The 26,350-nt window shown below is 60.9% G+C and overlaps 2 non-coding genes across 2 annotated transcripts; both read left to right on the forward strand.

Annotated features, from left to right (window-relative positions):
* The first annotated feature begins 10,904 nt into the window (after positions 1 to 10,904).
* On the forward strand, positions 10,905 to 11,023 carry LOC131872150 (5S ribosomal RNA). The gene has a single exon (XR_009370329.1). It is a non-coding gene; the product is annotated as a 5S ribosomal RNA (ribosomal RNA).
* Positions 11,024 to 18,827: 7,804 nt separating this feature from the next.
* On the forward strand, positions 18,828 to 18,946 carry LOC131872139 (5S ribosomal RNA). Its single transcript, XR_009370318.1, has one exon. It is a non-coding gene; the product is annotated as a 5S ribosomal RNA (ribosomal RNA).
* The last annotated feature ends 7,404 nt before the right edge of the window (positions 18,947 to 26,350 follow it).

A 26,350-nucleotide genomic window follows, 5' to 3' on the forward strand; every position in this document is an offset into this window, starting at 1 on the left:
AAACGGAAGAGGCTGCAGGGCCGCCTCGGAATGGTCCAAGCATCGGATGCGATTGGGACGACTACCAGTGCCAACCCCTTATCCCGCGATGCGTCCGATACACAGATAGTTCCAAGGCGGCCGAGGAGCCTCACCGCATATCAATCGGGGTGCGAGGCGAGGGATGGGGCGGGAAGGCCCCAACGGCTAGACGGAAGAGGCTTCAGGGCCACCTCGAAATGGTCCAAGCATCGGACGCGCTTGGGGCGACTGCCAGTGCCAACCCCTTATCCCGCGATGCGTCCGATACACAGATGGTTCCAAGGCGGCCGAGGAGCCTCACCGCATAGCAATCGGGGGTGCGAGGCGAGGGATGGGGCGGGAAGGCCCCAACGGCTAGACGGAAGAGGCTTCAGGGCCGCCTAGGAATGGTCCAAGCATCGGACACGCTTGGGGCGACTACCAGTGACAGCCCCCTATCCCGCGATGCGTCCGATACGAAGATGGTTCCAAGGCGGCCGAGGAGCCTCACCGCATAGCAATCGGGGTGCGAGGTGGGGGATGCGGCGAGATGGCCCCAACGGCTAGACGGAAGAGGCCACAGGGCCGCGTCGGAATAGTCCAAGCATCGGACGCGCTTGGGGCGACTACCAGTGACAACCCCTTATCCCGCGATGCGTCCGATACGAAGATAGTTCCAAGGCGGCCGAGGAGCCTCACCGCATAGCAATCGGGGTGCGAGGTGGGGGATGCGGCGAGATGGCCCCAACGGCTAGACGGAAGAGGCTGCAGGGCCGCCTCGGAATAGTCCAAGCATCGGACGCGCTTGGGGCCACTACCAGTGACAACCCCTTATCCCGCAATGCGTCCGATACGAAGATAGTTCCAAGGCGGCCGAAGAGCCTCACCGCATAGCAATCGGGGTGCGAGGTGGGGGATGCGGCGAGATGGCCCCAACGGCTAGACGGAAGAGGCCACAGGGCCGCCTCGGAATAGTCCAAGCATCGGACGCGCTTGGGGCGACTACCAGTGACAACCCCTTATCCCGCGATGCGTCCGATACGAAGATAGTTCCCAGGCGGCCGAGGAGCCTCACCGCATAGCAATCGGGGTGCGAGGCGAGGGATGCGGCGAGATGGCCCCAAAGGCTAGACGGAAGAGGCTGCAGGGCTGCCTCGGAATAGTCCAAGCATCGGACGCGCTTGGGGCGACTACCACTGCCAACCCCTTATCCCGCGATGCGTTCGATACACAGATAGTTCCGAGGCGGCCGAGGAGGTGGGGGATGCAGCGAGATGGCCCCAACGGCTAGACGGAAGAGGCTGCAGGGCCGCCTCGGAATAGTCCAAGCATCGGACGCGCTTGGGGCGACTACCAGTGACAACCCCTTATCCCGCGATGCGTCCGATACACAGATAGTTCCGAGGCGGCCAAGGAGCCTCACCGCATAGCAATCGTGGTGCGAGGTGGGGGATGCGGCGAGATGGCCCCAACGGCTAGACGGAAGAGGCTGCAGGGCCGCCTCGGAATGGTCCAAGCATCGGATGCGCTTGGGGCGACTACCACTGCCAACCCCTTATCCCGCGATGCGTCCGATACACAGATAGTTCCAAGGCGGCCGAGGAGCCTCACAGCATAGCAATCAGGGTGCGAGGCGAGGGATGCGGCGAGAAAGCCCCAACGGCTAGAGGGAAGAGGCTTCAGGTCCGCCTCGGAATGGTCCAAGCATCGGACGCGCTTGGGGCGACTACCAGTGACAACCCCTTATCCCGCGACGCGTCCGATACACAGATAGTTCCAAGGCGGCCGAGGAGCCTCACCGCATAGCAATCGGGGTGCGAGGCGAGGGATGCGGCGAGAAGGACCCAACGGCTACACGGAAGAGGCTTCGGGGCCGCCTCGGAATGGTCCAAGCATCGGACGCGCTTGGGGCGACTACCAGTGACAACCCCTTATCCCGCGACGCGTCCGATACACAGATAGTTCCAAGGCGGCCGAGGAGCCTCACCGCATAGCAATCGGGGTGCGAGGCGAGGGATGCGGCGAGAAGGACCCAACGGCTACACGGAAGAGGCTTCGGGGCCGCCTCGGAATGGTCCAAGCATCGGACGCGCTTGGGGCGACTACCAGTGACAACCCCTTATCCCGCGACGCGTCCGATACACAGATAGTTCCAAGGCGGCCGAGGAGCCTCACCGCATAGCAATCGGGGTGCGAGGCGAGGGATGCGGCGAGAAGGACCCAACGGCTAGACGGAAGAGGCTTCGGGTCCGCCTCGGAATGGTCCAAGCATCGGACGCGCTTGGGGCGACTACCAGTGACAACCCCTTATCCCGCGACGCGTCCGATACACAGATAGTTCCAAGGCGGCCGAGGAGCCTCACCGCATAGCAATCGGGGTGCGAGGCGAGGGATGCGGCGAGAAGGACCCAACGGCTAGACGGAAGAGGCTTCGGGTCCGCCTCGGAATGGTCCAAGCATCGGACGCGCTTGGGGCGACTACCAGTGACAACCCCTTATCCCGCGACGCGTCCGATACACAGATAGTTCCGAGGCGGCCGAGGAGCCTCACCGCATAGCAATCGGGGTGCGAGGCGAAGGATGCGGCGAGAAGGACCCAACGGCTAGACGGAAGAGGCTTCGGGTCCGCCTCGGAATGGTCTAAGCATCGGACGCGCTTGGGGCGACTACCAGTGACAACCCCTTATCCCGCGACGCGTCCGATACACAGATAGTTCCAAGGCGGCCGAGGAGCCTCACCGCATAGCAATCGGGGTGCGAGGCGAGGGATGCGGCGAGAAGGACCCAACGGCTAGACGGAAGAGGCTTCAGGGCCGCCTCGGAATGGTCCAAGCATCGAACGCGCTTGGGGCGACTACCAGTGACAACCCCTTATCCCGCGACGCGTCCGATACACAGATAGTTCCGAGGCGGCCGAGGAGCCTCACCGCATAGCAATCGGGGTGCGAGGCGAGGGATGCGGCGAGAAGGACCCAACGGCTAGACGGAAGAGGCTTCAGGGCCGCCTCGGAATGGTCCAAGCATCGGACGCGCTTGGGGCGACTACCAGTGACAACCCCTTATCCCGCGACGCGTCCGATACACAGATAGTTCCGAGGCGGCCGAGGAGCCTCACCGCATAGCAATCGGGGTGCGAGGCGAGGGATGCGGCGAGAAGGACCCAACGGCTAGACGGAAGAGGCTTCAGGGCCGCCTCGGAATGGTCCAAGCATCGGACGCGCTTGGGGCGACTACCAATGACAACCCCTTATCCCGCGACGCGTCCGATACACAGATAGTTCCGAGGCGGCCGAGGAGCCTCACCGCATAGCAATCGGGGTGCGAGGCGAGGGATGCGGCGAGAAGGACCCAACGGCTAGACGGAAGAGGCTTCAGGGCCGCCTCGGAATGGTCCAAGCATCGGACGCGCTTGGGGCGACTACCAGTGACAACCCCTTATCCCGCGACGCGTCCGATACACAGATAGTTCCGAGGCGGCCGAGGAGCCTCACCGCATAGCAATCGGGGTGCGAGGCGAGGGATGCGGCGAGAAGGACCCAACGGCTAGACGGAAGAGGCTTCAGGGCCGCCTCGGAATGGTCCAAGCATCGGACGCGCTTGGGGCGACTACCGTTGCCAACCCCTTATCCCGCGATGCGTCTGATACACAGATAGTTCCGAGGCGGCCGAGGAGCCTCACCGCATAGCAATCGGGTTGCGAGGCAGATTATTGGGAAGGGAACCCCCTGGGATGCGGCTCAAGCAGTGCCCAAAGGGACTGGAATGCGGAATCACATCGAGAGACCCAAATGCTATACGAGGGCTCAAATCGAATTATCGATTTGGCCACGACATGGACGCATCGGAACGACTACCTTTGCCGAACCACTCGCAATTGCATCCATACCGAAACCAATAGACATTTCCGTTAGAGCCCTCGCATAGCATTCGGGAATCTCGCATGCCCCTCTAAATCGACCAATGCTGGCGCTCAATGAAAATCCGAGCGCTACCACCGTTCGAGCGCCAGCATTGGTCGAGTTAGAGGGGCACGGGGGAGAATGCTCCAGTCAACACCTCCCCTATATAAGTTATTTGTCCGATTCTCGCACAACCGTAGTCTGCCTCGTCGAATCAAACAACGGTCCCAGATTCCGACTTCCGTTCCGTAGAGACCCAAAAGCTAGATGGAGGCTCGCAAGAAAGAGAGTCGGCGCATAGCAATCGGGTTTCTCGAACGTTTAGGGACCGAGCTCACTTGCGGATAGGGCAAAATCCGCCAAGCAACCCAAAAGCTAGACGGGGGCTCGAATCGAATCGCCTAGGCGGCCACAACAACGACGTGTTGGATCGACTACCAGTGCCAAACCATTCAGCAAGACTAGTCTGTGTCGAGGCCGGATAGAGATTCTCAGAGAGCGCCCGCATAGCATTTAGGAGACCTGCCGCGTCCCTCACACTCGACAAATGGTGGTGCACGTTTATAAATCCGAGCGATCCCAACCCTTTCAAGCACCAACATCGGTCGAGATAGAGGGGCACGGAGGGGGCTGCGTGAGACAACACAGTCCCCTATATAAGTTATTTGTCCGATTCTCACACATCCGAAGAATGGTCATCAAATCGGACAACAGCCCAAACTTCCGACTTCCGTCCCAGAAAGCCCAAGAGCTATCTAAAACGTTCATGGCCGGAACTCGATCGCGGCTATACCAGTCCGCCAAGCAACCCAAAAGCTAGATTGGAGCTCTAGTCGAATCACCTCTGTGGCCATTGCAAGGACGTGTTGGAGCGACTACCATTGCCGAACCATTCCGCAGGTCGAGTCCATACCAAGGCCGCATAGAGATTCACGATGAGCTCCTGCATAGCAATCAGGAGACTTGCCGTGTCCATCACAATCGATAAATCCTGGTGCAAGATTTTTGCATCCGAGCGCTCCAACCAGTCGAGCACCAGCATCAATCGACATAAACGGGCACGGGGGGAGGATGCTCGAGAACACTACCTCCCCTATATAAGTTATTTGTCCGATTCTCAAGCAGCCGAAGTCTGGTCATCGAATCGGGTCAAAGACCACAACTTCCGACTTTACCCACAATGCAAGTCATCGAATCGAACATCGGCCCCCGAGTCGGACTCCATGCGTATGTCAGGTCATCGGACCCAAATTCCGCCTTCCTGCGCATGGCGGGCCATCAATATCAACTCGGTCATCGGACCCAAACTCCGCCTTTTTGCGTATGGCACGCCTTCAAATCGGTCATCGGACCCAAATTCCGCCTTCCTGTGCATGGCGGGCCATCAACATCAACTCGGTCATCGGACCCAAATTCCGCCTTTCTGCGCATGGCACGCCATCAACTCGGTCATCGGACCCAAATTCCGCCTTCCTGCGCATGGCAGGTCATCGGACACAAATTCAGACCTCGCCAATATGCCTACGTATCGAATCGGTCATCGGACCCAACTTCCGACTTCATCCATACTGTAGGGTCTTTGAGGTTGGCGCGGTGCGCTCAACCCAGGGAGTCGACCCATCGAAGCATACACCTCCCCTATATAAGCTATTTGTCCGATTCCCACACCTGTGTAGTTTGCACCTCTGACCAGGACATCGACCCCAACTTCCGAACTCGACTGCAACGACGGCACCAGCGCCTTGGTGCGCACCTTGCGACGCACAGTCCCAACATTCGCCTTCCTGCACATGGCAGGTCATCGGACCCAAATTCCGACCTCGCGAGTATGCCTACATATCGAATCGGTCATCGGACCCAACTTCCGACTTCATCCATACCGTAGGGTCTTTGAGGTTGGCGCGGTGCGCTCAACCCGGGGAGTCGACCCAACGAAGCATACACCTCCCCTATATAAGCTATTTGTCCGATTCCCACACCTGTGTAGTTTGCACCTCCGATCAAGACATCGACCCCAACTTCCGAACTCGCCTCCAACGACCGAACCAGCGCCTTGGTGCGCACCTTGCAACGCACAGTGCCAACATTCGCCTTCCTGCACGTGGCAGGTCATCGGACCCAAATTCCGACCTCGCGAGTATGCCTACATATCGAATCGGTCATCGGACCCAACTTCCGACTTCATCCATACCGTAGGGTCTTTGAGGTTGGCGCGGTGCGCTCAACCCGGGGAGTCGACCCAACGAAGCATACACCTCCCCTATATAAGCTATTTGTCCGATTCCCACACCTGTGTAGCTTGCACCTCCGATCAGGACATCGACCCCAACTTCCGAACTCGACTAAAAAGACCGCACCAGCGCCTTGGTGTGCACCTTGCAACGCACAGTGTCAACATTCGCCTTCCTGCACATGGCAGGTCATCGGACCCAAATTCCGACCTCATGAGCATACCTACTAATCGAATTGGTCATCGGACCCAACTTCCGACTTCATCCATACCGTAGGGTCTTTGAGGTTGGCGCGGTGCGCTCAACCTGGGGAGTCGACCCATCGAAGCATACACCTCCCCTATATAAGCTATTTGTCCGATTCCGACACCTGTGTAGTTTGCACCTCCGCTCAGGACATCGACCCCAACTTCCGAACTCGCCTGCAACGACCGAACCAGCGCCTTGGTGCGCACCAAAAGTGCGCACTTTTGGAGGGCACTTTTGTGCGCTCCAAAGGTGCGCACTTTTGGAGGGCACTTTTCTGCGCTCCAAAGGTGCGCACTTTTGGAGGGCACTTTTTGGAGGGCACTTTTCTGCGCTCCAAAGGTGCGCACTTTTGGAGGGCACTTTTTGGAGGGCACTTTTCTGCGCTCCAAAGGTGCGCACTTTTGGAGGGCACTTTTTGGAGGGCACTTTTCTGCGCTCCAAAGGTGCGCACTTTTGGAGGGCACTTTTTGGAGGGCACTTTTCTGCGCTCCAAAGGTGCGCACTTTTGGAGGGCACTTTTTGGAGGGCACTTTTCTGCGCTCCAAAGGTGCGCACTTTTGGAGGGCACTTTTCTGCGCTCCAAAGGTGCGCACTTTTGGAGGGCACTTTTTGGAGGGCACTTTTCTGCGCTCCAAAGGTGCGCACTTTTGGAGGGCACTTTTTGGAGGGCACTTTTCTGCGCTCCAAAGGTGCGCACTTTTGGAGGGCACTTTTTGGAGGGCACTTTTCTGCGCTCCAAAGGTGCGCACTTTTGGAGGGCACTTTTGTGCACTCCAAAGGTGCGCACTTTTGGAGGGCACTTTTCCTGTGCTCCAAAGGTGCACACCTAGGTGAGCACCTTCGACCACACCTTGTAGCACACCAAACTCTGACTTTCGACTTCATCCGCAATGCAGGGTCTTTGAGGTTGGCGCAATGCGCACAACCAGGGGAGTCGACCCATCAAACCCAACACCTCCCCTATATAAGCTATTTGTCTGATTCTCATACATGCGTAGCCTGCAGGAGCAATTAGGACATCGACCCCAACTTTCGGCTTCTAAACGAAAACAAGGTCTTTGAGGTTGGTGTAATGCGAACAACTAGGGGAGTCAACCCATCAAACCCAACACCTCCCCTATATAAGCTATTTGTCTGATTCTCATACATGTGTAGTCTACAGGAGCAATTAGGACATCGACCCCAACTTTTGACTTCTTAACGAAAACAAGGTCTTTGAGGTTGACGTAATGCGCACAACCAGGGGAGTCGACCCATCAAACCCAACACCTCCCCTATATAAGCTATTTGTCCGATTCTCATACATGTGTAGCCTGCAGGAGCCATTAGGACATTGACCCCAACTTTTGACTTCTTAACGAAAACAAGGTCTTTGAGGTTGGCGTAATGCGCACAACCAAGGGAGTTGACCCATCAAACCCAACACCTCCCCTATATAAGCTATTTGTCTGATTCTCATACATGTGTAGCCTGCAACAACGATTAGGACATCCACCCCAACTTCTGAATTCGTCTGCGTTGACCGCACCAAAGGTGCACGCCTTGGTGCTCACCAAAATCCGACTTCCGACTTCTTCTGCTATGCGGGGTCTTTGAGGTTGGCGCAGTGCGCACAACCAGGGGAGTCAACCCACCGAATGCAACACCTCCCCTATATAAGCTATTTGTCTGATTCTCATACATGCGTAGACTGCAGCAATGATTAGGACATCCACCCCAACTTTTGACTTCTTAAACAAGACAGGGTCTTTGAAGTTGGTGCAGTGCACACAACCAGGGGAGTCGACCCATCAAACGCAACACCTCCCCTATATAAAGCTATTTGTCCGATTCTCATACGTGTAGTCTGCAGCAGCGATTAGGACATCGACCCCAACTTCCGAATTCGTTTGCATTGACCGCACCAAAGGTGCACGCCTTGGTGTGCACCCTGGAGTGCACTTTGGTGCTCACCTCGGTGCACACTTTGGTGTGCACCTCGGTGTGCACCAAAGGTGCGCACCTTGGAGCGCACCAAAGGTGTACACTTTGGAGCGCACCACATAGGGTCTTTGAGAGGTTGGCGCAGTGCGCACACCAAGGTGGGTGTTGAGGTGCGTGCCGAGGTGGGTGGGTGCTAGGGTGCGCTCCATGGTGGGTGCCAGGGTGGGTGCGTGCTAGGGTGGATTCCAAAGAGGGTCATAGGGTGGGTGCCAAGGTGGGTTGGTGATATAGTGGGTTCAAAGGTGGGTACTAGGGTGGGTTCCAAGGTGGGTCACAAGTTGGGTGCCAGGATGCGTGGGTGTTAGGTTGGGTGCCAAGGTGGGCTCCTGCGTGGGTGGGTGCTAGGGTGGGTTTCAAGGTGGACGCGAGGGCGGGTGCCAAGGTGGGTAACAAGTTGGGTGTTAGGATGGGTGAGTGCTAGAGTGGGTGCCAAGGTGGGTGGGTGCTAAGGTGGATGCCAAGGTGGTTCACAGGGTGGGTGGGTTCTAGGGTGAGTTCCAAGGTGGGTCACAGGTTCAGTGCTAGGGTGGGTGTCAAGGCGGGTGTCGAGGTGCCTGGGTGCTAGGGTGTGGATGCCAATGTGGGTCATAGGGTGGGTACTAGGGTGGGCTGCAATGTGGGTGCCAAGGTGGGTAACATGCTCGGTGGGTTCTAAATTGGGTGCCAGGGTGGGTGTGCACCCACCTTGCCCGAGGTGGGTGCCAAGGTGCCAGTGTGGGTGGGTGCTAAGGTGGATGCCAAGGTGGGTGAGAAGGTGGGTGATAGGTTGAGTGGTAGGATGGGTGGGTGCCAAGATGGGTCACAGGGTGGGTGCAAGGGTGGGTAGGTGCTAGGGTTGGTGTCAGGGTGGGTGGGTGCTAGGTTGGGTTCCAAGGTGGGTGCGAGGGTGAGTGTCAAGGTGGGTCACAGGTTAGGTGCTAGGATGGGTGAGTGCTAGGGTGCAAAGGTGCCAGGGTGGGTGCTAGGATGGGTCGATGCTAGGGTGAGTGGCAAGGTGGGTCCACAAGTGTCAAGGTGGGTGCCGAGGTGGGTGCCAAGTCGGCGACTGCTATGGTGGATGCCAAGGTGGGTCACGGGGTGGGTGCCAAGTTGCTAGGTTGGGTTCCAAGGTGGGTGCCAACGTGGGTGCTAGGGTGCGTGGGTTAAAGGGTGTGTCACAACGTGGGTGCCAGGATGGGTGCGCACCCACACTGGCCAAGACGGGTGCGGGTGCAAGGTTGGGTTCCAAGCCCGGTCACAGGCTGGGTGCTAGGATGGGTGGGTGCCAAGGTGGGCACCAGGGTGGGTGCACCCACCCTGGCCAAGGTGGGTCACGGGGTGGGTCCTAGGGTGGGTAACGGGGTGGGTACTAAGGTGCGTGCCAAGGTGGGTCATAGGGTGGGTGCCAAGGTGGGCACCAGGGTGGGTGTGCACCAACCCTAGCCAGGGTAGGTCACGGGGTGGTTGTCGGGGTGGGCGTCAAGGAGCCAAGGTGGGTGGCAAGTAGCCAAGTTGCGTGCCAAGGTGGGTGTCGGGGTGGGTGCCAAGGATCCAAGGTGGGTGCCAAGGAACCAAGGTGGGTGTCTGGGTGGGTGCCGAGGTGGGAGCCAGGGTGGGTCCCAAGGTGAGTGCAAAGGTGGGTGCCAGGGTCAAGGTGAGTGCCAATGTGGGTTCCAAGGTGCCAGGGTCAGGGTGAGTGCCAATGTGGGTTCAAAGGTGCTAAGTTGGGTGCGAGGTTGGGTGCGAGGGTGGGTGGGTGCCAAGGTGTGCTAGGTGGAAGCCCGGGTGGGTCGGCATCCCATGGGTGTCGAGTTGGGTGCCTGATGGGTGCTTCTTGTCAAGTTTTAGTCGTCGGGACTCATTTCGAGCCTTAGAGGTCGTTTCTTGTCCGGTTGCCCTGTCTTCGACCTGGGAACCCAATTTTGGTCCTCGGGTCCCATTTTTTTTTGTCTCGCATCCCACTTTTGGCCTGTGGCCTTTTCGGGGTCGATTCTCGTTTTGGGCATCAGAGCATGTTTCTTCTCCTAAAACCCAATATTTGTTTATTAAGTCTCGGAACACATTTTTGTTCTCGTGGACCCATCATGGGTCTTGGAACGCATTTGTGGTCCTTGGGTCCCATTTTGCATCCCGAAACTTGTGTTTTGGTGCTTGATCCCTATTTTGGGTGCCCACCTTGCACCAAGTGCGCACCCGGGGCAAACCGAGCGCCTTGGTGCACCGGGGCAAGATCGAGCGTGCACCCGAGGCGCCCCGAACATGCACCAAGGTGCACTCGGCCCACATGTGAGCGCAGGTCGTTGCGCCCGAGGTGGTGTGTGGGCACCGCGTTGCAGACGGGACACTGCACGCACACGACGCCCCCTCCAGGTGCACGCACGTAGGCCGGGCCGGGTGCACACCCGACGCCCTAGCAAGGTGCGCGCACCCGGGCAGGGCTCACACTTGGCGAACGGGGCGCACTTCGCGAGGGAGGGTGTGCACCTCGACGGGGGTGGGTGGCCGGGGTGGATTCGCACGTGGGTCGCGGTTTGCTAAGTACACACTGCGACAAGCTCATAACGGGTGCGATCATACCAGCGTTAGTGCACCGGATCCCATCAGAACTCCGCAGTTAAGCGCGCTTGGGCCGGAGTAGTACTGGGATGGGTGACCTCCCGGGAAGTCCCGGTGTTGCACCCTTTTTTAGTTTTTCGCCGGGCGTCGCAATGCTATTTGAATAAACCTTTTGCCCGTTTGCGTTCTCGTCGGGGCCGGGCCGGGCCGGGGTGCGCTGCCCGCACTACCGCGCGCGCGGGGGCGACACCGAGCGCGCACCCGAGGCGCCCCGAGCACACAGGCCACGGTGCAACCCGGGCGTTGTGCGCGCACCCCGGTGCGCCCGAGGTGCTGCGCGCGCACCCAGGTGAAATCGGTGTGCACCTCGGCCAGTGCGCGCTCGGTCGAGTCGCGCACGTTGGCCAAGGTGCACGGTGATGTTTCTTACTCTAAGGTTCCGCACCAGACGCCCGGGACAGGTGAGCGAAGCTGGGCGGGGCCGGGTGCGCGGCCGGGGCAGGTGCACGCAGCTGGAGAGAGCTTTGGAGCACACTTCGGAGCGCACCAATGATGCGCTCCATTCAAAAGTTTCCTGAAAAGGCAAAAAAAGTTGAGATTATAGAATTTCCCACTTGAGAGATTGTAAAAAAAAAAAATTTAAAATGAAGGAAACGCGGGTGCCAAGGTGTGCGCAGCCCAGCCAAGGTGTGCGCACCAAGGCGCCCACCCTGGCGAAGGTGCACGCAAGGTGCGCACCCGAGGCAAACCGGACAATTAACCCAACTTTCGACTTCGCGCGCACCTTGGAGCGCACTTCGGAGCGCTCCTTGGTGCGCACCAATCTTGGGCACCTCGGAGTGCACCATGGCGCCCACCAAGGTGCGCACCCGGGGCAAACCGAGCTCCGACTTCGTGCGCACCTTGGAGCGCACGAAAGGTGCGCACCATGGCGCCCACCAAGGTGCGCAGCCCAGCCAAGGCGTGCGCATCAAGGTGCGCACCCTGGCGAAGGTGCGCACCCGGGGCAAACCGAGCTCCGACTTCGTGCGCACCTTGGAGCGCACAAAAGGTGCGCAACCCAGCCAAGGTGTGCGCACCCCGGTCAAACCGAGCTCCGAATCGTGCGCACCAGAGGTGCACGCCATCGTGCGCACCTTGGAGCACACTTCGGAGCCCTCCTTGGTGCGCGCCGATGTTGCGCACCTCGGAGCGCACCCGGGGAAAACAATGCAATTAACCCGACTTTCGACTTCGTGGGCACCTCGGAGCGCTCTCGGGTTCGCACCTCGGAGCACACCGAGGTGCGCACCTTTGATGCGCTGCCTTCACCAATTTCCAGAAAAGGCAAGAAAACATTGAGAAGGTGTGCGCACCGAGGTGCCCACCCTGGCGAAGGTGCACGCGAGGTGCGCACCCGGGGCAAACCGGGCTCCGACTTCGTGCACGCCGCACCTTGGAGCACACTTCGGAGCGCTCCTTGGTGCGCACCAGGGCGCGCAACCCAGCCGAGGTGCCCACCCCGGCGAAGGTGCACGCGAGGTGCGCACCCGGGGCAAACCGGGCTCCGACTTCGTGCACGCCATGGTGCCCACCGCGGCGAAGGTGCACGCGAGGTGCGCACCCGGGGCAAACCGGGCTCCGACTTCGTGCACGCCGCACCTTGGAGCACACTTCGGAGCGCTCCTTGGTGCGCACCATGGTGCCCACCAGGGCGCGCAACCCCGCCGAAGGTGCACGCGAGGTGCGCACCCGGGGCAAACCGGGCTCCGACTTCGTGCACGCCGCACCTTGGAGCACACTTCGGAGCGCTCCTTGGTGCGCACCATGGTGCCCACCAGGGCGCGCAACCCCGCCGAAGGTGCACGCGAGGTGCGCACCCGGGGCAAACCGGGCTCCGACTTCGTGCACGCCATGGTGCGCACCGCGGCGAAGGTGCGCACCCGGGGCAAACCGGGCTCCGACTTCGTGCACGCCGCACCTTGGAGCACACTTCGGAGCGCTCCTTGGTGCGCACCAGGGCGCGCAACCCAGCCGAGGTGCCCACCCCGGCGAAGGTGCACGCGAGGTGCGTACCCGGGGCAAACCGGGCTCCGACTTCGTGCACGCCGCACCTTGGAGCACACTTCGGAGCGCTCCTTGGTGCGCACCATGGTGCCCACCAGGCCGCGCAACCCAGCCAAGGTGTGCGCACCAAGGTGCACGCGAGGTGCGCACCCGGGGCAAACCGGGGTCCGACTTCGTGCACGCCGCACCTTGGAGCACACATCGGGGCGCTCCCGGGTTCGCACCGGCGTTGCGCACCGTGGTGGGCACCTCGGAGCACACCAAGGTGGGCAGCGAGGTGCGCACCTTTGATGCGATGCCTTCACTAATTTCCATAAAAGGCAAAAAAAAAACGAGATTTTAAAATTTCCGTTTTGAAAGATAGTGAGAAAAAGGGAATGCTGGTGCCATCTTGAGCCCGCCCTGGTGCGCAGCCCAGCCAAGGTGTGCGCACCAAGGTGCCCACCCTGGCGAAGGTGCGCGCCCGGGCAATTAACCCAACTTCCAACTTCGCGCGCGCCAGGGTGGGAGCGCACCCAACAACCGGGCCTGGGAAGAGCCAATGCGAGAAACCCCACCAAACGCTCTGACAAAAAAAGAGGGGGCGCTCCAGTAACCCCGCTTCGGAGCGCACCCTGGGCAAACCCAGCCAAGGTGCCCACCCCGGCCAAGGTGCAGGCGAGGTGCGCACCCGGGGCAAACCGGGCTCCGACAACGTGCACGCCGCACCTTGGAGCACACTTCGTAGCGCTCCCGGGTGCGCACCTCAGAGCACACCAAGGTGGGCAGCGAGGTGCGCACCTTTGATGCGCTGCCTTCACTAATTTCCAGAAAAGGCAAAAAAAAAAGGAGATTTTAAAATTTCCGTTTTGAAAGATAGTGAAAAAAACGGAACGCGCGTGCCATCTTGAGCCCGCCCTGGTGCGCAGCCCAGGTAAGGTGCCCACCCTGGCAAAGGTGCGCACCCGGGCAATTAACCCTACTTCCGACTTCGTGCGCGCCAGGGTGGCAACCGGGCCTCGGAAGAGCCAATGCGAGAAACCCCACCAAACGCTCCGACAAAAAAAGAGGCGGCGCTCCAATAACCCCGCTTCGGAGCGCAGCCGGGGCAAACCCAGCCAAGGTGCCCACCCCGACGAAGGTGCACGCGAGGTGCGCACCCGGGGCAAACCGGGCTCCGACAACGTGCACGCAGCACCTTGGAGCACACTTCGAAGCACTCCCGGGTGCCCACCGGCGTTGCGCACCGTGGTGGGCAGCGAGGTGCGCACCTTTGATGCGCTGCCTTCACTAATTTCCAGAAAAAGGCAAAAAAAAATGAGATTTTAAAATTTCCGTTTTGAAAGATAGTGAAAAAAAAGGAACGCGGGTGCCATCTTGAGCCCGCCCTGGTGCGCAGCCCAGGCAAGGCATGCGCACCAAGGTGCCCACCCGAGGTGCACACCCGGGGCAAACCGGGCTCCGACTTCGTGCAGGCCGCACCTTGGAGCACACTTCGGAGCGCTCCTTGGTGCGCACCATGGTGCCCACCAGGGCGCGCAACCCAGCCAAGGTCTGCACACTAAGGTGCCCACCCCGGCGAAGGTGCACGCGAGGTGCGCACCCGGGGCAAACCGGGCTCCGACTTCGTGCACGCCATGGTGCCCACCGCGGCGAAGGTGCACGCGAGGTGTGCACCCGGGGCAAACCGGGCTCCGACTTCGTGCACGCCGCACCTTGGAGCACACTTCGGAGCGCTCCTTGGTGCGCACCATGGTGCCCACCAGGGCGCGCAACCCAGCCAAGGTGTGCGCACCAAGGTGCACGCGAGGTGCGCACCCGGGGCAAACCGGGGTCCGACTTCGTGCACGCCGCACCTTGGAGCACACATCGGAGCGCTCCCAGGTTCGCACCAGCGTTGCGCACCTTTGATGCGCTGCCTTCACTAATTTCCAGAAAAGGCAAAAAAAAACGATATTTTAAAATTTCCGTTCTGAAAGATAGTGAAAAAAACGGAACGCGGGTGCCATCTTGAGCCCTTCCTGGTGCGCAGCCCAGGCAAGTTGTGCGCACCAAGGTGCCCACCCTGGCGGAGGTGCGCGCCCGGGGCAAACCGGGCTCCGACTTCGTGCACTGCATGGTGCCCACCAAGGCGCGCAACCCAGCCAAGGTGCCCACCGCAGCGAAGGTGCACGCGAGGTGCACACCCGGGGCAAACCGGGCTCCGACTTCGTGCACGCCGCACCTTGGAGCACACTTCAGAGCGCTCCTTGGTGCGCACCAGGGCGCGCAACCCAGCCGAGGTGCCCACCCCGGCGAAGGTGCACGCGAGGTGCGCACCCGGGGCAAACCGGGCTCCGACTTCGTGCACGCCATGGTGCCCACCGCGGCGAAGGTGCGCACCCGGGGCAAACCGGGCTCCGACTTCGTGCACGCCGCACCTTGGAGCACACTTCGGAGCGCTCCTTGGTGCGCACCATGGTGCCCACCAGGCCGCGCAACCCAGCCAAGGTGTGCGCACCAAGGTGCACGCGAGGTGCGCACCCGGGGCAAACCGGGGTCCGACTTCGTGCACGCCGCACCTTGGAGCACACATCGGGGCGCTCCCGGGTTCGCACCGGCGTTGCGCACCGTGGTGGGCACCTCGGAGCACACCAAGGTGGGCAGCGAGGTGCGCACCTTTGATGCGATGCCTTCACTAATTTCCATAAAAGGCAAAAAAAAAACGAGATTTTAAAATTTCCGTTTTGAAAGATAGTGAGAAAAAGGGAATGCTGGTGCCATCTTGAGCCCGCCCTGGTGCGCAGCCCAGCCAAGGTTTGCGCACCAAGGTGCCCACCCTGGCGAAGGTGCACGCCCGGGCAATTAACCCAACTTCCAACTTCGCGCGCGCCAGGGTGGGAGCGCACCCAACAACCGGGCCTGGGAAGAGCCAATGCGAGAAACCCCACCAAACTCTCTGACAAAAAAAGAGGGGGCGCTCCAGTAACCCCGCTTCGGAGCGCACCCTGGGCAAACCCAGCCAAGGTGCCCACCCCGGCCAAGGTGCAGGCGAGGTGCGCACCCGGGGCAAACCGGGCTCCGACAACGTGCACGCCGCACCTTGGAGCACACTTCGTAGCGCTCCCGGGTGCGCACCTCAGAGCACACCAAGGTGGGCAGCGAGGTGCGCACCTTTGATGCGCTGCCTTCACTAATTTCCAGAAAAGGCAAAAAAAAAAGGAGATTTTAAAATTTCCGTTTTGAAAGATAGTGAAAAAAACGGAACGCGCGTGCCATCTTGAGCCCGCCCTGGTGCGCAGCCCAGGTAAGGTGCCACCCTGGCAAAGGTGCGCACCCGGGCAATTAACCCTACTTCCGACTTCGTGCGCGCCAGGGTGGCAACCGGGCCTCGGAAGAGCCAATGCGAGAAACCCCACCAAACGCTCCGACAAAAAAAGAGGCGGCGCTCCAATAACCCCGCTTCGGAGCGCAGCCGGGGCAAACCAAGCCAAGGTGCCCACCCCGACGAAGGTGCACGCGAGGTGCGCACCCGGGGCAAACCGGGCTCCGACAACGTGCACGCAGCACCTTGGAGCACACTTCGAAGCACTCCCGGGTGCCCACCGGCGTTGCGCACCGTGGTGGGCAGCGAGGTGCGCACCTTTGATGCGCTGCCTTCACTAATTTCCAGAAAAAGGCAAAAAAAAATGAGATTTTAAAATTTCCGTTTTGAAAGATAGTGAAAAAAAAGGAACGCGGGTGCCATCTTGAGCCCGCCCTGGTGCGCAGCCCAGGCAAGGCATGCGCACCAAGGTGCCCACCCGAGGTGCACACCCGGGGCAAACCGGGCTCCGACTTCGTGCAGGCCGCACCTTGGAGCACACTTCGGAGCGCTCCTTGGTGCGCACCATGGTGCCCACCAGGGCGCACCCGAGGCAAACCGGGCTCCGACTTCGTGCACGCCGCACCTTGGAGCACACATCGGAGCGCTCCCAGGTTCGCACCAGCGTTGCGCACCTTTGATGCGCTGCCTTCACTAATTTCCAGAAAAGGCAAAAAAAAACGATATTTTAAAATTTCCGTTCTGAAAGATAGTGAAAAAAACGGAACGCGGGTGCCATCTTGAGCCCTTCCTGATGCGCAGCCCAGGCAAGTTGTGCGCACCAAGGTGCCCACCCTGGCGGAGGTGCGCGCCCGGGGCAAACCGGGCTCCGACTTCGTGCACTGCATGGTGCCCACCAAGGCGCGCAACCCAGCCAAGGTGCCCACCGCAGCGAAGGTGCACGCGAGGTGCGCACCCGAGGTGCACACCCGGGGCAAACCGGGCTCCGACTTCGTGCACGCCGCACCTTGGAGCACACTTCAGAGCGCTCCTTGGTACGCACCAGGGCGCGCAACCCAGCCAAGGTGCTCACCCCGGCGAAGGTGCACGCGAGGTGCGCACCCGGGGCAAACCGGGCTCGGACTTCGTGCACGCCGCACCTTGGAGCACACATCGGAGCGCTCCCGGGTTCGCACCAGCATTGCGCACCTTTGATGCGCTGCCTTCACTAATTTCCAGAAAAGGCAAAAAAAAGAAAAAAATGAGATTTTAAAATTTCCGTTTTGAAAGATAGTGAAAAAAACGGAACGCGGGTGCCATCTTGAGCCCGCCCTGGTGTGCAGCCCAGGCAAGTTGTGCGCACCAAGGCACCCACCCTGGCCAAGGTGGGTCACGGGGTGGGTCCTAGGGTGGGTAACGGGGTGGGTACTAAGGTGCGTGCCAAGGTGGGTCATAGGGTGGGTGCCAAGGTGGGCACCAGGGTGGGTGTGCACCAACCCTAGCCAGGGTAGGTCACGGGGTGGTTGTCGGGGTGGGCGTCAAGGAGCCAAGGTGGGTGGCAAGTAGCCAAGTTGCGTGCCAAGGTGGGTGTCGGGGTGGGTGCCAAGGATCCAAGGTGGGTGCCAAGGAACCAAGGTGGGTGTCTGGGTGGGTGCCGAGGTGGGAGCCAGGGTGGGTCCCAAGGTGAGTGCAAAGGTGGGTGCCAGGGTCAAGGTGAGTGCCAATGTGGGTTCCAAGGTGCCAGGGTCAGGGTGAGTGCCAATGTGGGTTCAAAGGTGCTAAGTTGGGTGCGAGGTTGGGTGCGAGGGTGGGTGGGTGCCAAGGTGTGCTAGGTGGAAGCCCGGGTGGGTCGGCATCCCATGGGTGTCGAGTTGGGTGCCTGATGGGTGCTTCTTGTCAAGTTTTAGTCGTCGGGACTCATTTCGAGCCTTAGAGGTCGTTTCTTGTCCGGTTGCCCTGTCTTCGACCTGGGAACCCAATTTTGGTCCTCGGGTCCCATTTTTTTTTGTCTCGCATCCCACTTTTGGCCTGTGGCCTTTTCGGGGTCGATTCTCGTTTTGGGCATCAGAGCATGTTTCTTCTCCTAAAACCCAATATTTGTTTATTAAGTCTCGGAACACATTTTTGTTCTCGTGGACCCATCATGGGTCTTGGAACGCATTTGTGGTCCTTGGGTCCCATTTTGCATCCCGAAACTTGTGTTTTGGTGCTTGATCCCTATTTTGGGTGCCCACCTTGCACCAAGTGCGCACCCGGGGCAAACCGAGCGCCTTGGTGCACCGGGGCAAGATCGAGCGTGCACCCGAGGCGCCCCGAACATGCACCAAGGTGCACTCGGCCCACATGTGAGCGCAGGTCGTTGCGCCCGAGGTGGTGTGTGGGCACCGCGTTGCAGACGGGACACTGCACGCACACGACGCCCCCTCCAGGTGCACGCACGTAGGCCGGGCCGGGTGCACACCCGACGCCCTAGCAAGGTGCGCGCACCCGGGCAGGGCTCACACTTGGCGAACGGGGCGCACTTCGCGAGGGAGGGTGTGCACCTCGACGGGGGTGGGTGGCCGGGGTGGATTCGCACGTGGGTCGCGGTTTGCTAAGTACACACTGCGACAAGCTCATAACGGGTGCGATCATACCAGCGTTAGTGCACCGGATCCCATCAGAACTCCGCAGTTAAGCGCGCTTGGGCCGGAGTAGTACTGGGATGGGTGACCTCCCGGGAAGTCCCGGTGTTGCACCCTTTTTTAGTTTTTCGCCGGGCGTCGCAATGCTATTTGAATAAACCTTTTGCCCGTTTGCGTTCTCGTCGGGGCCGGGCCGGGCCGGGGTGCGCTGCCCGCACTACCGCGCGCGCGGGGGCGACACCGAGCGCGCACCCGAGGCGCCCCGAGCACACAGGCCACGGTGCAACCCGGGCGTTGTGCGCGCACCCCGGTGCGCCCGAGGTGCTGCGCGCGCACCCAGGTGAAATCGGTGTGCACCTCGGCCAGTGCGCGCTCGGTCGAGTCGCGCACGTTGGCCAAGGTGCACGGTGATGTTTCTTACTCTAAGGTTCCGCACCAGACGCCCGGGACAGGTGAGCGAAGCTGGGCGGGGCCGGGTGCGCGGCCGGGGCAGGTGCACGCAGCTGGAGAGAGCTTTGGAGCACACTTCGGAGCGCACCAATGATGCGCTCCATTCAAAAGTTTCCTGAAAAGGCAAAAAAAGTTGAGATTATAGAATTTCCCACTTGAGAGATTGTAAAAAAAAAAAATTTAAAATGAAGGAAACGCGGGTGCCAAGGTGTGCGCAGCCCAGCCAAGGTGTGCGCACCAAGGCGCCCACCCTGGCGAAGGTGCACGCAAGGTGCGCACCCGAGGCAAACCGGACAATTAACCCAACTTTCGACTTCGCGCGCACCTTGGAGCGCACTTCGGAGCGCTCCTTGGTGCGCACCAATCTTGGGCACCTCGGAGTGCACCATGGCGCCCACCAAGGTGCGCACCCGGGGCAAACCGAGCTCCGACTTCGTGCGCACCTTGGAGCGCACGAAAGGTGCGCACCATGGCGCCCACCAAGGTGCGCAGCCCAGCCAAGGCGTGCGCATCAAGGTGCGCACCCTGGCGAAGGTGCGCACCCGGGGCAAACCGAGCTCCGACTTCGTGCGCACCTTGGAGCGCACAAAAGGTGCGCAACCCAGCCAAGGTGTGCGCACCCCGGTCAAACCGAGCTCCGAATCGTGCGCACCAGAGGTGCACGCCATCGTGCGCACCTTGGAGCACACTTCGGAGCCCTCCTTGGTGCGCGCCGATGTTGCGCACCTCGGAGCGCACCCGGGGAAAACAATGCAATTAACCCGACTTTCGACTTCGTGGGCACCTCGGAGCGCTCTCGGGTTCGCACCTCGGAGCACACCGAGGTGCGCACCTTTGATGCGCTGCCTTCACCAATTTCCAGAAAAGGCAAGAAAACATTGAGAAGGTGTGCGCACCGAGGTGCCCACCCTGGCGAAGGTGCACGCGAGGTGCGCACCCGGGGCAAACCGGGCTCCGACTTCGTGCACGCCGCACCTTGGAGCACACTTCGGAGCGCTCCTTGGTGCGCACCAGGGCGCGCAACCCAGCCGAGGTGCCCACCCCGGCGAAGGTGCACGCGAGGTGCGCACCCGGGGCAAACCGGGCTCCGACTTCGTGCACGCCATGGTGCCCACCGCGGCGAAGGTGCACGCGAGGTGCGCACCCGGGGCAAACCGGGCTCCGACTTCGTGCACGCCGCACCTTGGAGCACACTTCGGAGCGCTCCTTGGTGCGCACCATGGTGCCCACCAGGGCGCGCAACCCCGCCGAAGGTGCACGCGAGGTGCGCACCCGGGGCAAACCGGGCTCCGACTTCGTGCACGCCGCACCTTGGAGCACACTTCGGAGCGCTCCTTGGTGCGCACCATGGTGCCCACCAGGGCGCGCAACCCCGCCGAAGGTGCACGCGAGGTGCGCACCCGGGGCAAACCGGGCTCCGACTTCGTGCACGCCATGGTGCGCACCGCGGCGAAGGTGCGCACCCGGGGCAAACCGGGCTCCGACTTCGTGCACGCCGCACCTTGGAGCACACTTCGGAGCGCTCCTTGGTGCGCACCAGGGCGCGCAACCCAGCCGAGGTGCCCACCCCGGCGAAGGTGCACGCGAGGTGCGTACCCGGGGCAAACCGGGCTCCGACTTCGTGCACGCCGCACCTTGGAGCACACTTCGGAGCGCTCCTTGGTGCGCACCATGGTGCCCACCAGGCCGCGCAACCCAGCCAAGGTGTGCGCACCAAGGTGCACGCGAGGTGCGCACCCGGGGCAAACCGGGGTCCGACTTCGTGCACGCCGCACCTTGGAGCACACATCGGGGCGCTCCCGGGTTCGCACCGGCGTTGCGCACCGTGGTGGGCACCTCGGAGCACACCAAGGTGGGCAGCGAGGTGCGCACCTTTGATGCGATGCCTTCACTAATTTCCATAAAAGGCAAAAAAAAAACGAGATTTTAAAATTTCCGTTTTGAAAGATAGTGAGAAAAAGGGAATGCTGGTGCCATCTTGAGCCCGCCCTGGTGCGCAGCCCAGCCAAGGTGTGCGCACCAAGGTGCCCACCCTGGCGAAGGTGCGCGCCCGGGCAATTAACCCAACTTCCAACTTCGCGCGCGCCAGGGTGGGAGCGCACCCAACAACCGGGCCTGGGAAGAGCCAATGCGAGAAACCCCACCAAACGCTCTGACAAAAAAAGAGGGGGCGCTCCAGTAACCCCGCTTCGGAGCGCACCCTGGGCAAACCCAGCCAAGGTGCCCACCCCGGCCAAGGTGCAGGCGAGGTGCGCACCCGGGGCAAACCGGGCTCCGACAACGTGCACGCCGCACCTTGGAGCACACTTCGTAGCGCTCCCGGGTGCGCACCTCAGAGCACACCAAGGTGGGCAGCGAGGTGCGCACCTTTGATGCGCTGCCTTCACTAATTTCCAGAAAAGGCAAAAAAAAAAGGAGATTTTAAAATTTCCGTTTTGAAAGATAGTGAAAAAAACGGAACGCGCGTGCCATCTTGAGCCCGCCCTGGTGCGCAGCCCAGGTAAGGTGCCCACCCTGGCAAAGGTGCGCACCCGGGCAATTAACCCTACTTCCGACTTCGTGCGCGCCAGGGTGGCAACCGGGCCTCGGAAGAGCCAATGCGAGAAACCCCACCAAACGCTCCGACAAAAAAAGAGGCGGCGCTCCAATAACCCCGCTTCGGAGCGCAGCCGGGGCAAACCCAGCCAAGGTGCCCACCCCGACGAAGGTGCACGCGAGGTGCGCACCCGGGGCAAACCGGGCTCCGACAACGTGCACGCAGCACCTTGGAGCACACTTCGAAGCACTCCCGGGTGCCCACCGGCGTTGCGCACCGTGGTGGGCAGCGAGGTGCGCACCTTTGATGCGCTGCCTTCACTAATTTCCAGAAAAAGGCAAAAAAAAATGAGATTTTAAAATTTCCGTTTTGAAAGATAGTGAAAAAAAAGGAACGCGGGTGCCATCTTGAGCCCGCCCTGGTGCGCAGCCCAGGCAAGGCATGCGCACCAAGGTGCCCACCCGAGGTGCACACCCGGGGCAAACCGGGCTCCGACTTCGTGCAGGCCGCACCTTGGAGCACACTTCGGAGCGCTCCTTGGTGCGCACCATGGTGCCCACCAGGGCGCGCAACCCAGCCAAGGTCTGCACACCAAGGTGCCCACCCCGGCGAAGGTGCACGCGAGGTGCGCACCCGGGGCAAACCGGGCTCCGACTTCGTGCACGCCATGGTGCCCACCGCGGCGAAGGTGCACGCGAGGTGCGCACCCGGGGCAAACCGGGCTCCGACTTCGTGCACGCCGCACCTTGGAGCACACTTCGGAGCGCTCCTTGGTGCGCACCATGGTGCCCACCAGGGCGCGCAACCCAGCCAAGGTGTGCGCACCAAGGTGCACGCGAGGTGCGCACCCGGGGCAAACCGGGGTCCGACTTCGTGCACGCCGCACCTTGGAGCACACATCGGAGCGCTCCCAGGTTCGCACCAGCGTTGCGCACCTTTGATGCGCTGCCTTCACTAATTTCCAGAAAAGGCAAAAAAAAACGATATTTTAAAATTTCCGTTCTGAAAGATAGTGAAAAAAACGGAACGCGGGTGCCATCTTGAGCCCTTCCTGGTGCGCAGCCCAGGCAAGTTGTGCGCACCAAGGTGCCCACCCTGGCGGAGGTGCGCGCCCGGGGCAAACCGGGCTCCGACTTCGTGCACTGCATGGTGCCCACCAAGGCGCGCAACCCAGCCAAGGTGCCCACCGCAGCGAAGGTGCACGCGAGGTGCACACCCGGGGCAAACCGGGCTCCGACTTCGTGCACGCCGCACCTTGGAGCACACTTCAGAGCGCTCCTTGGTGCGCACCAGGGCGCGCAACCCAGCCGAGGTGCCCACCCCGGCGAAGGTGCACGCGAGGTGCGCACCCGGGGCAAACCGGGCTCCGACTTCGTGCACGCCATGGTGCCCACCGCGGCGAAGGTGCGCACCCGGGGCAAACCGGGCTCCGACTTCGTGCACGCCGCACCTTGGAGCACACTTCGGAGCGCTCCTTGGTGCGCACCATGGTGCCCACCAGGCCGCGCAACCCAGCCAAGGTGTGCGCACCAAGGTGCACGCGAGGTGCGCACCCGGGGCAAACCGGGGTCCGACTTCGTGCACGCCGCACCTTGGAGCACACATCGGGGCGCTCCCGGGTTCGCACCGGCGTTGCGCACCGTGGTGGGCACCTCGGAGCACACCAAGGTGGGCAGCGAGGTGCGCACCTTTGATGCGATGCCTTCACTAATTTCCATAAAAGGCAAAAAAAAAACGAGATTTTAAAATTTCCGTTTTGAAAGATAGTGAGAAAAAGGGAATGCTGGTGCCATCTTGAGCCCGCCCTGGTGCGCAGCCCAGCCAAGGTTTGCGCACCAAGGTGCCCACCCTGGCGAAGGTGCGCGCCCGGGCAATTAACCCAACTTCCAACTTCGCGCGCGCCAGGGTGGGAGCGCACCCAACAACCGGGCCTGGGAAGAGCCAATGCGAGAAACCCCACCAAACTCTCTGACAAAAAAAGAGGGGGCGCTCCAGTAACCCCGCTTCGGAGCGCACCCTGGGCAAACCCAGCCAAGGTGCCCACCCCGGCCAAGGTGCAGGCGAGGTGCGCACCCGGGGCAAACCGGGCTCCGACAACGTGCACGCCGCACCTTGGAGCACACTTCGTAGCGCTCCCGGGTGCGCACCTCAGAGCACACCAAGGTGGGCAGCGAGGTGCGCACCTTTGATGCGCTGCCTTCACTAATTTCCAGAAAAGGCAAAAAAAAAAGGAGATTTTAAAATTTCCGTTTTGAAAGATAGTGAAAAAAACGGAACGCGCGTGCCATCTTGAGCCCGCCCTGGTGCGCAGCCCAGGTAAGGTGCCACCCTGGCAAAGGTGCGCACCCGGGCAATTAACCCTACTTCCGACTTCGTGCGCGCCAGGGTGGCAACCGGGCCTCGGAAGAGCCAATGCGAGAAACCCCACCAAACGCTCCGACAAAAAAAGAGGCGGCGCTCCAATAACCCCGCTTCGGAGCGCAGCCGGGGCAAACCAAGCCAAGGTGCCCACCCCGACGAAGGTGCACGCGAGGTGCGCACCCGGGGCAAACCGGGCTCCGACAACGTGCACGCAGCACCTTGGAGCACACTTCGAAGCACTCCCGGGTGCCCACCGGCGTTGCGCACCGTGGTGGGCAGCGAGGTGCGCACCTTTGATGCGCTGCCTTCACTAATTTCCAGAAAAAGGCAAAAAAAAATGAGATTTTAAAATTTCCGTTTTGAAAGATAGTGAAAAAAAAGGAACGCGGGTGCCATCTTGAGCCCGCCCTGGTGCGCAGCCCAGGCAAGGCATGCGCACCAAGGTGCCCACCCGAGGTGCACACCCGGGGCAAACCGGGCTCCGACTTCGTGCAGGCCGCACCTTGGAGCACACTTCGGAGCGCTCCTTGGTGCGCACCATGGTGCCCACCAGGGCGCACCCGAGGCAAACCGGGCTCCGACTTCGTGCACGCCGCACCTTGGAGCACACATCGGAGCGCTCCCAGGTTCGCACCAGCGTTGCGCACCTTTGATGCGCTGCCTTCACTAATTTCCAGAAAAGGCAAAAAAAAACGATATTTTAAAATTTCCGTTCTGAAAGATAGTGAAAAAAACGGAACGCGGGTGCCATCTTGAGCCCTTCCTGATGCGCAGCCCAGGCAAGTTGTGCGCACCAAGGTGCCCACCCTGGCGGAGGTGCGCGCCCGGGGCAAACCGGGCTCCGACTTCGTGCACTGCATGGTGCCCACCAAGGCGCGCAACCCAGCCAAGGTGCCCACCGCAGCGAAGGTGCACGCGAGGTGCGCACCCGAGGTGCACACCCGGGGCAAACCGGGCTCCGACTTCGTGCACGCCGCACCTTGGAGCACACTTCAGAGCGCTCCTTGGTACGCACCAGGGCGCGCAACCCAGCCAAGGTGCTCACCCCGGCGAAGGTGCACGCGAGGTGCGCACCCGGGGCAAACCGGGCTCGGACTTCGTGCACGCCGCACCTTGGAGCACACATCGGAGCGCTCCCGGGTTCGCACCAGCATTGCGCACCTTTGATGCGCTGCCTTCACTAATTTCCAGAAAAGGCAAAAAAAAGAAAAAAATGAGATTTTAAAATTTCCGTTTTGAAAGATAGTGAAAAAAACGGAACGCGGGTGCCATCTTGAGCCCGCCCTGGTGTGCAGCCCAGGCAAGTTGTGCGCACCAAGGCACCCACCCTGGCCAAGGTGGGTCACGGGGTGGGTCCTAGGGTGGGTAACGGGGTGGGTACTAAGGTGCGTGCCAAGGTGGGTCATAGGGTGGGTGCCAAGGTGGGCACCAGGGTGGGTGTGCACCAACCCTAGCCAGGGTAGGTCACGGGGTGGTTGTCGGGGTGGGCGTCAAGGAGCCAAGGTGGGTGGCAAGTAGCCAAGTTGCGTGCCAAGGTGGGTGTCGGGGTGGGTGCCAAGGATCCAAGGTGGGTGCCAAGGAACCAAGGTGGGTGTCTGGGTGGGTGCCGAGGTGGGAGCCAGGGTGGGTCCCAAGGTGAGTGCAAAGGTGGGTGCCAGGGTCAAGGTGAGTGCCAATGTGGGTTCCAAGGTGCCAGGGTCAGGGTGAGTGCCAATGTGGGTTCAAAGGTGCTAAGTTGGGTGCGAGGTTGGGTGCGAGGGTGGGTGGGTGCCAAGGTGTGCTAGGTGGAAGCCCGGGTGGGTCGGCATCCCATGGGTGTCGAGTTGGGTGCCTGATGGGTGCTTCTTGTCAAGTTTTAGTCGTCGGGACTCATTTCGAGCCTTAGAGGTCGTTTCTTGTCCGGTTGCCCTGTCTTCGACCTGGGAACCCAATTTTGGTCCTCGGGTCCCATTTTTTTTTGTCTCGCATCCCACTTTTGGCCTGTGGCCTTTTCGGGGTCGATTCTCGTTTTGGGCATCAGAGCATGTTTCTTCTCCTAAAACCCAATATTTGTTTATTAAGTCTCGGAACACATTTTTGTTCTCGTGGACCCATCATGGGTCTTGGAACGCATTTGTGGTCCTTGGGTCCCATTTTGCATCCCGAAACTTGTGTTTTGGTGCTTGATCCCTATT

This window comes from Cryptomeria japonica, unplaced genomic scaffold, assembly GCF_030272615.1.
Source record: "Cryptomeria japonica unplaced genomic scaffold, Sugi_1.0 HiC_scaffold_522, whole genome shotgun sequence".
Taxonomy (NCBI): Eukaryota; Viridiplantae; Streptophyta; class Pinopsida; order Cupressales; family Cupressaceae; genus Cryptomeria; species Cryptomeria japonica.